This window comes from Fukomys damarensis, unplaced genomic scaffold (genome assembly GCF_012274545.1).
Source record: "Fukomys damarensis isolate Sample0158 unplaced genomic scaffold, DMR_v1.0_HiC HiC_scaffold_14, whole genome shotgun sequence".
NCBI lineage: Eukaryota > Metazoa > Chordata > Mammalia > Rodentia > Bathyergidae > Fukomys > Fukomys damarensis.
Genome location: NW_022900926.1, coordinates 53,760,493 through 53,777,383, shown reverse-complemented (window position 1 = coordinate 53,777,383; position 16,891 = coordinate 53,760,493). Strand labels below are relative to the sequence as shown.

Genomic DNA, 16,891 nt, shown 5'->3' with positions numbered 1-16,891 from the left:
TAGATGATTCTCCTTTTGTACTCCATTGTTAAAATTCTAGTCAATATCAAATAAACATAGATAATAGTTCTTTAAAGTGACCCAGTTTGAGTAACACTGAAGAAATTTAAAAATTAAAGACCATATCTCACTTATGTAAAATTTGGAAGGCATATATTGAAACCAAATTATTATGAATTTTGTTCCCTAAGTCTAAACCAATTCTTTCTACCTTTGAAATCTTACAGTTTTTGTGTAATTAGCTTTTATTGTGTTTTGTCTGGTATTACAGTGTTTACTTAACCCTCACCTTGCTTAATGTCAAAAACATTTTGCATAAAATTTAGTTTCCTGAAGAAAGATCAAAATGTGATTTCTATCTGATATTTGGTCCTTTAATATGCATGTGTTGAGTTTGTTTCTATTCCAGATTGCCTGTCTTGGACTGTCAAATTATATAGTTTACTTTATCTGGTTGAATTTTTAAGATTTCATTTCCCCAGAAATCTTTTATTTTCTTGTGGTAAAAATAAATGTAGAAATAGATTATGTTTACTTATAAATGTAAATTCCATTCCAGTAAAATATCATTTAGATATCCAGTCCAGTCACAACAATGCCCACCACACAGAAGGTACTAAAAAAAAAAAAGATGAATCAATGAATAGTGCTATTACCTGTGCTTTTCATGATTTACCCAGGTAGATTTTATAAGCATGGTTGCTATAGCTTAAGTATTTTTGTTGTGTAAAACAAAATTGATTTGAACTCCTTGGTGGTAAAGATAGACTCCGTGCAAATGGAGATGAACATATTACCTGAAGTCTGTTAATTAAGATGTACTGAATTAATAGTTATCCCCAGCAAGTTGATACATTAGAGTTCGTTAAGCATAATTGCATATAATTGTTATGTAGACTAAGTGAGAAATAATGTACATGAACTGAGTCTATAAAGTAGTACCCAAAGATTAGTTCATTAATACAGAACCAGCAATACAGTATGTTACAAGGTGTTACTGGACTTGTAACTACATTGCTTAGAACGTGTGTTTGAATATATAGACTTGATTCCATAGATCATCAGTATTAGAGCTAAATTCTGCAAGAGTATATAGCACTGGGGCTAAGCTCTGTAGGCATATCTAGCTTTTGGTAATGTTGCTTTAGGTATTTCTAAATAATTAATAGGGTACAATTATTAAAAAATTAAAAATAACCAAGTTTGTAGAATATATTTCCCCCCTTTCTTCCTCTCTCTCTGTCTGCTTTTCTTTCATGGTGCTGGCTATTAAACCCAAGGCCTTGCACATGTTAGGCAGGTGCTCTACAGCTGAGCTGTGCTTTAGCCTCCTTCAGTATATACCCGGTGTTTTGTTTTTGTTTTTTTTTTTTTCTTTTTTTTGGTTTTTTGAGACAGGGTCTCACTATGTAGTTCAGACTGAACTAGAACTCACTATGTAGCCCAGGTTGGTCTCAAACTCACAGTGATCCTCCTGCCTCTGCCTCCTGAGTGCTGGGATTACAGGTATGTGCCACCACACCTGGCAGTATATACTCTTAAATCGATGATTATTAGAAAGCAAAATTTTAAATGTCAATGCTATCATTAAAAAGTGAAGCATTAGGGATTAATTTGAATGAAATATTAGTGGTTTGGACTTACTTTACAGAATATTTAAAGCCTGGATTTTAAAAGACTAAACTTGTTTCTAATGACTCAAAAATAAGACTGGATTTCCTGTTTAAAGTTAGAAATGATGAAGTAAAGTGTAATTGTTTATATTTGAAAATATATTGTATCATTAGAAAGGATTTATAATCCACTCTGGAAAACACTTAAAATATTACTTTAATTTTAAGCAATAATCATTTAGTAAGAATAACTTTAAAATTCGCTGTGAAATATGTTTCATTTTTTTTTTTTTGGTACCAGTGATTGAACTTGGGACTTTGTGCTTATGAGGCAGGTGGTGGAACCACTGAGCTAAATCCCTGGGATATGTTTCTTTATTTTTAATCTTCAGAGGCCTGTGTAATTCTTTTCTTGCACAAAAAGAGAATGTACACCTTTTTAAAAGAACTAAAAGTTTTTTTAGTTGATGTCATTTTGTTTTTCTTATATGTACATAAAATTAGAAAATACAAATTACTGTACATTTATTTTTCAGTGAAAATGTATCTTTTTAGGGATCATTTATTTTGTGGAGATCTCTACTTATCAGTAGTTAGGACAGATTGTACTTAATTATTTAGATCAATGTGGTTATAAGGCAGTATTTAAAAAAGAGAAGAGTCTAAGATACTATGCTTATAAAAGTTCTGAAGGATAATTAAAATGCAGAATTTAATAAAAGCCCATTTTAATATGTGTCACCTTTGAATTGCTTATACTTTGTTGCCTTTTTTGAGGCAAATAAAGACAATAATTGTATCCTTTGTGGCATTTAGGGTGTCAGCTTGATTGGCTTTGGAATCTCCCTGGGGGATTGGTGGAGAATACTTTGAAGTATGTACTTCTGACTGGGTCACAGAATCATGACCTGGGTCTGGTTTCTTGCCCCTTCCTCTCTGGTACTATTCCCCTGATCTGCTACCTGGCTGCCATGAGCTAAGTAGCTTTGCTCAGCCATGCCCTTCTAACATCATCTTTCTGCTTTGGATCCAGCTGACCATGTACTGAAGCCCCTGAAACTGTGAGCCAAGTGAATTTTGTTCTTCTTTAGTTGTGGATATCAAGTCTGTGTCATAACAATGAGAAATGTTACTAATACACCTTTAGACAACATACTGTGCATTTAAATAAATGGGTATAATAAAATGTCGTTATTTTTAGATCAAACTCTTTTGGGAAGTCTGGCTGTGCTATGACACAGACTGAATAGAAATTACTTTTGTATTGAAACTTACTTAGCAAATTGTTTATTATAAATACATAACAGATAGTGCACTTAGCATTACTGAAAGAAAACAAACAAAAACTTTCCAAAAAATCACCAAGCAATTTTCATTCATTTGTGTATAAACAATATGCTATTTACAGTATCTAGTGTAACTTCTACTTTGCAATATGCTCATTTTTGTAACAGTACAAGATTGAATAAGAAAAACGTCTTATAGAGAAATAGCAAGCTGACTGTAAAATTTGGTTAAAATTGTTAGCTTTTAAACTAAACTAAGTTTTTGATGTATGTATATCATATAGATCATGAAAATTCAAGATGCATGAATGACAAGATTATTTGATTTGATTTAAATTAGAGAAATATGAGATTACAATAGAATCTTTCCACAAGAAGAGTATAACCTCTCGGCTCAATAGGATTTCTTACTGTATAGTGTCTCCATACTCTTAACTTAATCTGACTGGTGTCACGTGATAGGTTTTGGCAGCACAGCTCTGTTTCATCCTAGTTTCTTAAGTAGTTTTCTTGAAGGCAGGCAGTAAATTAGCAAGTTTTTCTGCTAGCTGTAATGGGTATAATAGATTATACATTGAGGTACAATCGAATTTCTTCTTTGTTTATTCATGTTTTTTGAGAATTTTTGTTCAGGTCATATCCCTGAATGAACAAATATTTTTTTTTACTCCAAGTTTGTACTCTCCAATATGGTAGCTACTAGCTGTGGATGGCTATTGCTGGCCGGATACAAAATGTGCTGTAAGTCTAAAATACAAGATTTTGAATACTTTACACAAAAAAAGGAACTGTAGAATATTTCATGAATAATCTTCATGTGGAATTGATGATGTTTTGGAATATTCAGGTAGGTGAAAATACATTGATTCTATCCTTTTTCTGATTTTCATTGTGCTGCTTCATAAGTATGTACATGTAGCTTACATTTATGCACAACACTGTTTGACCACACTAATACACACGATCCTGTATTTGAATTGGATAACCACAGCTTAGATATGTTCTAGGAACTGCTCAGGTGTTGTACCTGTCTTGGCCTCTTTTGCCTTTTTTTTTGAAGTCAAAAACTTATTGATACATTTTAGATATACCTAATGATAAGATTCATCATAGGGAAATTGTACCTGTACATGATATGTCTTTCTTCTTTTTCCCATTCCCTTCTCCTCTTCCCTTCTTTATTTACAAAAGCTTTATTTCCATTTTTTTCCTTCTATTGTCTTTTTGTCCCTTTTCCTTTTCCCCTTACCTCTCCCTCATTCCCCTTCTTTCAACATTTTCTTCCCTTTTCTCAATATCTATTATATATTTGGTCCTTGTTTCCACTTTCAGTTTCTTACACCAGAAAAAACAATGTGGTATTTAAATATGTGTATCTGATTTATATCACTTAAGAGTATGGTCTCAGGGTGCATCTATTAAGCTAGAAATGTCTCAAGCTTATCCTTTATGACTCAGTAGTACTCCACTGTATATTTTTTAAAAAAACACAACTTCTTTATCTGTTTGTCAGTTGATGGATATTTAAGCTGTTTCCAAGATTTAGCTATTATGTACTGTGCCACTATAAACATGGGTGTACTTATATTGCTGTGGTATGATACTTTTAATTCTTTTGGAAGCTACCAAGAAAGGGAATAGCTGAATCCTCTAGTTTTAGTTTTTTGAGGCATCTCCACACTGATTTCCACAGTGATTGTACCAGTCTACACTCCCACCAACAGTAGAAAAGTGTTCCTTTTTCCCCACAGCCCTGCCAGCATTTGTTATTTGTTGATTTCTTGATAAAAGCTATTCTTTCTGTAGTGAGATGGAATCTCAGTGTTTTTTAATTTGCATCTCTTGAGTGACCAGTGATGTTGAACATTTGCAATTTCTGCTTCATCTGAGAAGTGTCAATTATTCATTTCAGATGCCCATTTTTGTGTCAGGTCTTTACATTTTGGAGGATCTGATTTTTTTGTTGTTGTTCTTTATATTTTCTATATATTATTCCTTTGTTAGTCCTTTGTCCAAGCAACAGTTGGCAAAATTTTTTCCTACGCTGTAGGTTGCCTCTTCACTCTGTTGGTGGTTTCTTTTGCTGTGCAAAAGCCTTTTAATAATATGAGATCCCAGTTGTTGATCCTTTATGCTATTTCATGAATGATTGGGGTTTTGTTCATAAAGTCTTTGCCTACACCAATATATTCAAAAGTTTTACCTATTTTTTCTTCCAATAGATATAGTGTTTCTGTTTTAATATTTAGATCTTTGATCTGTTTTGATTTGAGTTTAGTATATGGTAAAAGATATAGGTCTAGTTTTAATCTTCAGCATGTGGAAAGCCAGTTTTTCCACCACCATTTATTAAAGAAGTTACCTTTATTCCAGTGATAGGTTTTGGCTCCTTTGTCAAAGATAAGGTGGCTAAATGTGCTTAGAGTTGTTGTTTCTGCATCTTCTAGTCTGTTCCACTGATACTTGAGTCTGGGCTTCTTGCCAGTACCATGCTATTTTTTAGACAGTTTTGTAGTATAATTTCAAATCAGGTATTGTGTTGCCCATGCCTTGCTTTTGTTTCCCAGAATTGCTGTTGCTATTCTAGGTCTCTTCTGGTTCCAAATGAATTTTAGAATTGTTTTCTCCAATTCTGTGAGATACATCATTGGTATTTTGATCAGAATTGCATTAAATCAGTGTAACAGTTTTGGAAGTATGGCCATTTTCACTCTATTGGTTCTTGCTACCTAAGAACAAGGGCCATCTTTCCATTTTCTGATAGCCTCTTTGATATCCTTTTTCAGAGCATTGTAGTTTTCCATGTAAAGGTCATTTACTTCCTTTGATGGATTCATTCCTAGGGATTTTTTTTTTTTAGATGCTATTGTGAAGAGTGTTATTTCCCCAATTGCCCTCTCAGTGAGTTTGTTGTGTGTAGAATTGCTATTGATTTTTGAGTGTTGATTTTGTTTCAAGCTATGCTACTGGATTTCATTATCAAAAACATCTCATTTCTTTTATTCTATGAACATTGGTTGTTCAAGAGGAAGTGGTTTAATTTCTGTGTGTTTATGCAGTTCTTGTTTCTTTTGCCATTGATTTCCAATTTCATTGCACTATGGTCTGATAATATGCAGTTCCTTTGCATTTACATAAGCATGTTCTGTGAGCTAATATGTGTCTGTTTTGGAGAATGCCTCATGTGCAGCTGAGAAGAATGTGTATTCTGATATTGTGAGGTGGAACACTGTAGACATCTACTAATTCCTTTTGTTTAAAAGTTTCTTTCAGTTCTGATATTTCTTTGTTGACTTTTTTGTCTAGTTAACCTATTTGTGACAATGGGGTATTGATGTCCCCCATTGCAATTGTATTAGTGCTTGTTTGGTTTTCATGTCCATTAATATTTGTGTTATATAGTTGGGTGCATTAATATTTGGCATATATATATATATATATATTTATTTATGATTGTTATCTCTTCTTGGATTGTTCCCATTACAAAGATCTAGTGAATTTCTTTGTCTCTCTTAATGAGTTTTGCCTTGAAATCCACTTTGTCTGCAAATAGAATAGCTACCCCTGCGTTTTTCTGGGTTTAGAACATTTTGGAGTGCTGGTTTGGTGGTAATTAATTTCTTAAGGGGATCTTTGTCATGGAAGTATGTTACTTCTGCATCAATTCTGAAAGATAGTTTCATGGGTAGATCAATCTGAGTTTGAGGTTGTTTTCTTTTAGGGATTGAAATATTTCAGTCCAAGCTTTCCTTGACTTGAGGATTTGTATTTTTTTTTCTTTTTATTGAGTTTATTGGTACAGTCTAGGTATACAGTACAGTTACATTCATCATTGGGATTCTGTACCTTTACATAATAGGTCTTGATTCTCATTTTTCCCCCTTGTCCCTGCCCTCCCCTCACCCCCTCCTCCCCTCCCCATTTACAAACACTTTATTTCCATTTTTTCAGTTTCTCATATTTTTTTTCCTCTCCCTTGTTACCTTTCCCCCACCCTTCTCACTTTCCCTACACCTTTAGCCCTTTACTTCCTATTTCAAATTATTAATTATCTCATTAGGATCCTGTGTACTATTATAGTTTTTCACACCAAAGAAACTATTCGGTATTTCAGTTAAAGAAATCTCTGTATGAACATTAAAAATAGGGAATCCTAAAATAAAACTAAAAAGGAAAGTAAAAGAGAAAAGGCAATGATGTAACATTAAAATAATCCTTAATTCTGGAGATGAAAATGGTCCCTGAACATATTTAAATTGCTTCTCGCTCTTATAGTCTTATCTTATTCTTTTTTTCATTATTTAGAGAATACTTTATTAGTTTCTGTAATCAAACCCACGTAGATATGACCTTACATATTTAGTACGATGTGTTACCCCTGTACACATGGAAAAAAAATAAAAATAAAAATAAATTAACATTTCTAGACCAATATGGCTGTCCATTTCTGTACAATGCCAACTCAACACAGTAAATTGGGATGACTTTTTCCAAAGTTGGCAGCACCGTTAAAGTTTCCCAAAATTCAATTTATATATATATATATATATGTATATATATATTTATATTTATATAAAAAGACCAATAATAGCAGTATGTTATGCATCAATAGCAGCAACAGCTTTTCCAGGTTCTGCAGTCATCTGAGCAAAATTATAGCACATTCCATTAAAACAAAACAAAACAAATAACAAAGAGAATAATATTCAGAAAACAGCAAAGTTCTGTTGCTGTTGTGGTACCTGGCACCATTTTTTTTATTAGCATCTTAATCATCATCTGGAAAGAGAACATTCTAGAGTAATATCATTAAATGTAGCTCTGATAAAGCACGGTCCCTACTATGTATCATAAAGCAGGTACAAGATATTTTACATTCATAGAGGTATGATACAGTACCGTCCTACATCAATAATACTAGAATCAGTTTTGGTTTGAAATTTACTTTGTCTGCAAATAAGATTGCTACCCCTGTTTTTTTTCTGGGCTCCTGTCACAAGGAGAATTGTTTTCTGTCTTTTCACTTTCAGTCTATGGGCTTCTTTTTGCACTGGGTGTGCTTGTTGTGTACAACATATTGTTGGATTTTGCTTCTTACTCCATTTTGCCAGTCTGTTTCTCTTGATTGCTGAATTGAGGCCATTGACATTGCTGGTTATAACTGATATGTACTGACTTATTATTGACATGTTATTGGCCTTTTGTTGACTCTTTTTACTTTTTTACCTTCTCCTTTTAATTTCTTGCCTTGCCTATTTGATTTGCTCTGTTGGGCCTCATGGTGTTGTTGCCTTCATTGTCTTTTTCTAGGATCTTGTTTAGAATTGCTTGTAGTGCTGGTTTGGTATTCAGAGGATTTGTATTAAGAAATCTGCTGCAATCCTGATGGGCTTTCCTTTATAGGTGATTTGTTTCTTTTCTCTAACAGCTTTTAATGTTCTGTTCTTGTCTTGAATTTCTGGAATCTTAACTATTATATGCCTTAATGTAAGGTTGGTTGTTTTTTGTTTTGTTTTGTTTTTTTAATCATGGCTAATTGGAGTTCTGTATTCCTCAATTATCTGTATGTCAAATTCTTTTTCCCTGCTTGGGGAGTTTTTGCCAATACTTCTGTGAAGAGGTTTTTTTATGTTGTTTGTACTACTTCCTTCTTTTTCTTTGACTCTAATCAGTCTTATATTATTATTCTTTGTATTAGCTGTTGGATTGATTTTTTCATAGTCCCTTGCTATTTTTAAGAAATCTTTATTTTCATGATTAGTAGCTGCCATCTTATCTTCTGTATCTGATATTCTGTCCTCATATTGGTTCATTCTGCTGCATATACTTTGAATGGAATTTTAAATTTCTTGTATATCTATTTGAGTGGTTTTATGAATTCCATTTCTTTTCTATGTTGGGCATTCATGGTTTCCATCATTTTCCTAAGCTCTTGTGTTTTTTTTTTTTTGTTAAATCCATATTTTCTTGAGAGTCACTACCCATGTCTTTCGTTATGGTCACCATCTCTGTAGTTGTCTGAGAAACTATTTCCGATTTGATTTTTTTTTTTTTTTTTTAGAACCTCATTCATCTCCTTTGTTTTTTCCATTGTTACCACTTAAGAGAATCTATGTGGGTGGCTTTCACATAGTTATACCTCATTGTCCCCTTGGTTTGCCTTTGGTGAGGTGGAAATTTGGGGTTACATATTGCTTTAATGCCTTCTCATTTTTGTTGTTTTTGTTTTGTTTAATTCCTGCTCATAAACTACTTATGGCAGATAACTTTATTGCTAGTATTTAGAATCCTACTTCTCAGAACAATCTCAAAAGTGTCTTCCAGTTGTAGCTAGCTTTTGGCTATTGAGTCTTTTTGGGATGGAAGTTGCTGCCTATTTGGCCTAGTCCCTGGTTCTTTGGAACTAGCCTACAGTGTTGTCTTTCACTCTTAGGCAATCTCAGTCTTGTTTTACCAGGAACAACAACTGGTTAGAACAGTTAATGTCACCTTTGCTAAAGTAATACAGTCAGCAATAAAAATAGCATCAAACACAGCTTAGAAAAAAAACTGCAGTAACAATTTCCACCTTTAACTCTATGAACTAGATTTGTGGTTGTATGACAAAAGCTAAAACAAAGCAGAAAATTGTATACTATAAATATGGCCTCAGAATGGAGATTTTTATCCTCAGGGAAAAAAATTTAAAAGGAATTGGGGGAAGAAAATAGAGAAACAGAAGAAGAGAAAGAGATTAGAAACAAAGTTGGAGGACAAAGCAAGATTACACAAACTTTGGAAAACTGGTGAAGAAGATTGGAGAGAGAGAGAAGGAAATAAAATCAAGAACAGAAAAGATCAACAACAGTAACCTAGAAACAATGTTTATACTTAAATAAAAATAAGAACCAACAATCCAGAAAAAAGAAAACAAAAACAACAAAAGAAGAAGAAAATAAGAAAAAAAAAGTCCACTTCAAGTCTTGTCTCTACTTTCACTGGTAGACATAGTGGGCAGAGTTAGACCTGTGTTGATTAATCCCAATAAGCCAGCCATAGCTTTATGGCAGGGTGTAGTGGACAATCCAAGCAAGCCTGTACCTTTAGTTCTGAAGCTCAGGCTGTTTTCTGGTTGTGAGGCTAGAACAACCCCCCCACCTTTTAGCCTGCAACTCATCATTTGCCTCTTGCTGGCTTGAAATTGGCTTCTTGACCTCCTACGAATTTGAACTGGGTTCTACCTCACCCTGATGGAGCCAGCCCACAGCTGCTCTCGGTTCCGAGCTCAGTCAACCCCTCTCCGAGATGGCTACTGGCCATTCACAGTCTCTTAGAAAATGTCTGACCCCAAATAATATACCAGTCTCTGTCGCCCCCTGTGTGTCCTGCTCCATTCTACTGGTTTGTTGCTCTGTGAAGGCCTCTGGGGTCACCAGTAGTCGCTATGCTTCTGAAGGTTTGAGCTGCCTTTCCCACACAGTCACAGATAAGGGAGTAAGTGCTGCTTGCCACCTCCTTCTTCATTGAAGTCTTTCTTTTCACTTTTCTCATGGGCTTTAGTTCTTGCTTCAGATCCTTCCTGGGTCCTGGAGACCCTCTTCCCTTTTTTTCTCTCCCTCGTGTTGCCATATTCTGGCATTTGGACTCCAAATCTTGCAGCGGTTTTTTTTCTTTGCTGTTCTCCACTCCAGTGTCTTCCCAGAGGTCACATCATTTTCCTTCTTTATATTTTCCCCACCCATTCAGCTTCAGTTTACTTTAGAAGTTGCTAGTGTCCCAGCATATGATTGTCTTCTTTCTAATCTTCATAATATTTAAAGATAAATATATATCAATATTTCATCTTTCTTTCTCTAGAGGTTACAGATATTGGCAAGTTACTCATTAAGTAGATAGAAATAATTTAGTCCCATATGCTTTAAAAAAGTGAACTATGAGGTCTAGACATCTTTCAGATTTCTTTCTTCAGAGCAAGTCTTCGGGCTGCTTCACGTTATTGTCAAAATCTGAAGCTTATAATTTAACATGAAAAGTCTTCCTTTTTCCTACCGTAAAACATATATGCCATCTAGAAAAAGAAAAGAAACTGCAAAAATTCCATTTTTAGAAGACAGAAAAATTCTGAAATACTACCTTCAGTAACTGAAATCTTACTACAACACTGAGTGCCAGAGAGGAGCTGAAGAAGGACCAGAGTGGCAACAGGTTCCAGAAAGCACCAGCACTAACAGGCTACGTAAAAGGTAGACACCACACTAAAGTCTAAAGTCTAAAAGCTGGAGCTGGAGCCATCATGGTCAAAGCTGAGATCTGACATTGTATAATATCTTGCAACAGAGAGAAAAGAGGAGAGAGATATATCTGCGGAAATACGTTTTCTTAAGTTTAGGGGTAATCTTATGAAAGCAGGGCTTGTTACCCTTGGAATAATGGCCAGTGAAGTAACTATGCAACTAGCAATAGCTAAGATGGCTTCAGAACCTTTCCTGGACTCACTGAAGTGCATACACATGTACACACACACACACGCACAAATTGAAAGATGTTTTGTCACGGTGACATAGAAAAGAATGCTTGTGGATTGCACAAGCTAGGAAGCTACCTTCATCTTCTTGTCCCTTTTCTCCCTGGTCTGAGCTCTTCCCTGGTATAGTCTTTCTCCTGTGTACATAATTCAGTTGTAGATTTTGATTTTGTGTTGTCTTTCACTAAAACAAAATATTCTGAACAACAGAGTCTTTGAGTATTTGTAATAGTAATAGTATTTGTCATGATTGGAAAGGAACTACCATCAAGAGGAATTAGGAAAAGTGATATCAGGAATTGACCTAGTATGCAGCACCATATTTCAGAGAACTGTTTAAATATTTTCTAAGAAACGTTTCTTAACTATTTGCCTGAAAAAATAAAAATCCTAGGACCTGCCCTGCATTTATCTAAAAAGTCATATAGAATGTACTATAATAATTTTAATCATTTGTTGAAATCGCTCTGTGATTTATGGATCCAGCCTGGTTAAAGCTACATAATACACTCTTCCCAGATACATGATTTATTCCTTTCTGGTACAGCCAGCCAACCCTTAACAGAGTACAAAGATAGTAGACACAAGATGGATCTGTTGCATCCTATATTTGCCAGATAGAATCCCTAGTGTTTTTCAGAGCTGTGATTACTTGGTATTCTAAAAATATTTTTATTGGCCATAACATTTGACAGAATTTTAAAGATATACATAATACTGAGCATGATTGTACACATCTGCAATCCCAGCACTCAGAAGGCTGAGGCAGGAGGATTGTTGTGAGTTCAAGGTCAGCCTGAACACATAGCAAGACTGTGTCTCAAAATAACAATAATATAATAACAACAACAACAACAACAATAATAATAGTAATAATAATAATCAAGCTTTTGAACCAGAAGAATCTACTGAGACAGTCACTGGGTTCTCCTTTCTTGTGCAGATTTCTACCCAACAAATTCTGTTGATGCATAAAGGGCAGTAGAAATAATACTTATACTATTGTGAAGAACAGTCTCTTCTTTTACTGAAAATAATTGTATCATTTATGAGATCAAACTTGATTAGAAAAATGTTTTATATTGCCTGCTCTATTTGGAGTATATGTAGCAAAATTGCTAGGAAAGATCTGTCACCTGGTTCCATATTCTTAGGTAGCATTAAGAATTCCTTAAAGATTTCATTCTTATCATCGTGGTATCTTTTTTATTGGCAAAGCCTACCTTGCTACCAGACCTTTTACATTTTCAAGCTTCACATATCATAAAAGGCATCATTGATCTGATGTGTATTTAAAAAGTTCAACCATGCGAGCCGGGCATGGTGGCGCATGCCTATAATCCCAGCACTTGGGAGGCTGAGGCAGAAGGATTGCTGTGAATTTGAGACCAGCATGGGTTACATGGTGAGTTCCAGGTCAGTCTCAACTACATAGAGAGAATCTGTCTCAACCCACTCCCCCAAAACAGTTCAACCATGGAAAATTTATTTCTGGGGAAAAATAGTCACTATAGGGCCCAACCCCTATCCTTATTCCTTAAAATGAATTGCATATACAGATATAAAAAAATTGAGTGGAAGTCTTGGAGGACAGAGGTATTGTTTCTTGGATCCCACAGTTTGTAACTGCAGAATAGCAAACTTTTAAGGGGAAGAAAGTCTTTTTTGTAAAATGTGTTTCTTAATTTCAGGAAACCAACTATACTTCTTAGCCTATTATTACTTTAACTATAGTGAAATGATTGATGGAAATAAAGGTGAGATTTATGGATTAATCACAGTTTATCTGTCTTGCTCAGGGCTCTTTAGATAGTGTTTCTATGGTTATCACTTTTGTGTTAGAGATACTTTTATTTTCTATATAATATAGTGCCCTTTGATATGACAAGTATTTTATTATAGATATTTTAAAGATTGTTTTAGAGGGCTCAAAGAGAGAAAAAGTATATTTGGAATTTTGCCTAAAAAGTGATCCCTTACATATCTAATCCTATAAGCATGGTTATTTATTTTATATTAGATTTTTTGTATACAATTTATATTTATTATACATGACCTTTTACAGTAGTCCCAACTTATTTACAAGGGATATATTCCAAAACCCTCCAGTTAGATGAATGAAGCCTCAGATAATGCCAAACCCTTTCTCTGCTATTTTTTCCTATGTGTACTCCTGAGGATAAAGCATAATATATAAATTAGGCAAAGTAAGAGATGAACAGCAACAACAATAAAATCTAACAAGTATAACAATATACTGTAATAAAAGTTATCAATGTGTGCTATCTCTTTCATTCTTGCTGTCTCTAAAAATGTCTTACAGTACTGTACTCACCTTTTTTAAATTATAAAATGATACAAAGTTGAATGATGTAGGATTGTGACTTACTGTTAGGCTGCTGTATAGAGGTTACTTGAATATAGGCACTGATTCCTGCTTTGACAGTCTGTCTGATAACTGAGATGGCTACTAAGTGACTAATAACTGGGTAATATGGATTTGTTGAACTGAACAATTTGGCGCAAGATTTCATCACAGTATTTAGATTGGCTTGCAGTTTTAAACTAATGAATTGTTTATTTCTGTAATTTTCTATTTAATATTTTCAGACTGAAGTTGATTGGGTAGCTGAAACTGTGGAAAGGTACACTGTGAAGAATGGGTCCTAGTGTATAGTATACATTTTTATTATTGATGTAATTATGCAATATCTTCTGGAAAGAACTTTGAAATTTTGAGACTGAAATTATGACCTTTTGTCTTTTCTACTGAACAGGGTTTAAAAATTAAGCTAAGTTTCTTAACATTGGAGACTTTTGTTTCACATTAAGTACTCGGTTTTTCTGGGAGGTGGTGAACTTAACAGGGAGGAGCATTTAGTGTTTTTAAATAAGCCTACTGTCAGTTACATCACTAATGACTTTTAATAAAATTAGAGAGTGGTTAGGTATGTAGTTTATCCTTTTCATTGAATGCCTCTTACTGTGAAATATTGCCAACTTCATTCAAGTTTACTGTACACATAGTGTCACAGGTTGGGAATGTGGCATTGACATTAATAACCTTGGATAATTTGCTGAGTTTGAGACATTAATTGAGTACTTAGCCTTTCCATTTTTTTCTGCCTTTCCATGTGGGAGACTTGTCATTTATTGAAAGCATAAAAACCAAGTGTAATCGTTTTCAATTTTTTTTTTCTAGATAGTATATTCTTTAGAGATGAAAACTCAGGATCTGTGCCCACTCCGCAGTCAAAAAGAAGGAACACACATACTCAGAGTGATGTGAAATATTTGGTGGTTTAGGAATCTTCTCTGATACCTATTTATGAACTCTTGAGTTAAGAACTCCCACCCTAGAGAATATACTTTTTATTTTCTTCACAGTTAAATCTTATTTCTAGAGGAACTACTTTTGCTGGAAGGTCAATAAGGCAGGCTGTTGGTTTCTGGTGCCATCTTTTAAATTAGTTTTTATATTTAAAATTTGTCTTGATTAAGATGTACTAATCATTTTGTTAATTGATGGAGCAAAATATAAATGATTATTAATGCTTCATTATAAATTGCCTAACTAGTTTGTAGCTACCATTTTGTGAAAACTTCTCAATGCCAAGTTAAGGTTAATTTGTCAGTATTATATTTAATGGAATTGCTCTTCTTTAAAGGAATTAATTTTTCTGTTTTGAGTAGTCGTGTCATTTTAATAACAGGTATTTCAGTGGCTGTCATTTGATAAGGGCTTGACAAACCTCAGTATACCAATTTGATATTTAAAAGTATCATAAATAGGTTATGGTACAATGATTTATGTGATAGATTCTTGGTGATTTTTAAAGTGTGTTTCTAAAATTATTCATAAGTGAATATTTAAATAGGTGTTGTCTTAATTATCTTTCTCATTGCTCAGACAAAATACCTAATACCCCCCAAAAAGGAGGAAAGGATTATTTAACACGCAGTTTGTAGAGGTTTCAGTCCATATTCGGCTGGCTCCAAGTCAGGGTGACACATGGCAGAGGGGCGACACTTAATGAGGGACAGAAGGTAGCAGGGCAACAAGGGACCTTAACAGTGTCTTTCTGCCCTTTTATCTTATCCAGACTCCTGAGGGTGGGAAGCACTCACACTCTTTAACCCTAGGGCCCTTGAGCCTATCATTGCACCATGAATCAATCCCAGCATCACGCATTCTAGATCCTGCCACCTCTGAAAAAGCTCCACCTATGACTGCATGAGGCTTTGGGTGTTATCTAGACACAAGCCATAAGAGGTATCTGATAACTGTCAATCAAATGCAGTTATGAAATATTATAAGTAATCTAAATACTTTCTGACAAGGGAAGAGTAAGATTATATAAGTAACCCATTTCTGCTTCTATTCAATCAGCATTTATTTGTTCCTATGAGGTGGGCACTATTTTAGGGTGCTGAAGATGGAGCAGTGCATAAAATAAAGCCTGTACCTTCTTGTGGTGTATATTCTAGAGGAGAAGCCACTTAAGTACAAAGTAAATAGTGTATCCACTGCATTTAAGTTTCACAGAGAAAAGTGGAGTGAGGGCAACGGATTTGGGATCTTGTTTTATAAAATATTTTCAGGGAGGGTCTTATTAATAAGGTGACAGTAAGCAGAAATCTGAAAAAAGTGAAGTTCGGAACCACGCCATGCATCATCCAGAGGAAACAGAAGGCAAAAGGTCCTAGGAAGAGTGTTTACTTGTCACATTTTAAAGGATGGCAGGCACCAGGATAACAGAATGAGCAAGTGGTAAAGCTGAGAAATGGATAGATTTTGTAGTTTATTTTAAAATACTTTACATTTTACTCCAGAGATGTGACACATTTGGAGGATTTTAAGATTGATGTGAGCTGACTTATGTTTTAAAACAGTCACTTAAATTGCTGGATAGAATTTGTAGGGGAAAAGTGAAAGCTGGGAGAATGATCAGGATATTAAGAGGATTGTCACGGCCAGAGTAGTGACACACATCTACAGTACCAGTACTTTGGAAGGCAGAGGCAGGAGGATTGAAAGTTTAAACCCAGTCTGTGAAAGTTAGCAATTTAGCAAGACTGTGTCAAAACAAAATATAAAAGGCTAGAGATGATAATAACTAAGTGTGAAGGTCCTAGGTTCAGTTTTACTGCCCCCCCAAAAAAAGTATGCTTGAGCTATTGTCATAAAATTATGTTTTGAAAGAATCCTGTAGGGTGGTAGACTGTGTCTTAAAGGAGACAGGCTTTTCAGTGATCAAGCAAGAGATAAACATAATTTGGGCTAAGATAATAGCACAATATTGGGGATCTATTTCATTAGTAGAACTAACAGGATTTGCTAATCAATTGGGTATGAGATGAAAGAGACAAACATTTTTAAAGTTTTTTGTTTTTTACTTTATTTTTTGTGGCTCTGGGGATTAAACCCAGAGTCTTTTGCATGCCATCAAAACTAGCTACACCTCCACAGAGGATTAATACATATTAAT

The 16,891-nt window shown here is 34.4% G+C and overlaps 1 protein-coding gene across 1 annotated transcript in view; it reads left to right on the top strand.

Annotated features, from left to right (window-relative positions):
* Rngtt (RNA guanylyltransferase and 5'-phosphatase) overlaps nucleotides 1-16,891 on the top strand; it is a 265,607-nt gene that overhangs the window by 184,918 nt on the left and 63,798 nt on the right. The gene's annotated exons all lie outside the window — the stretch shown is intronic.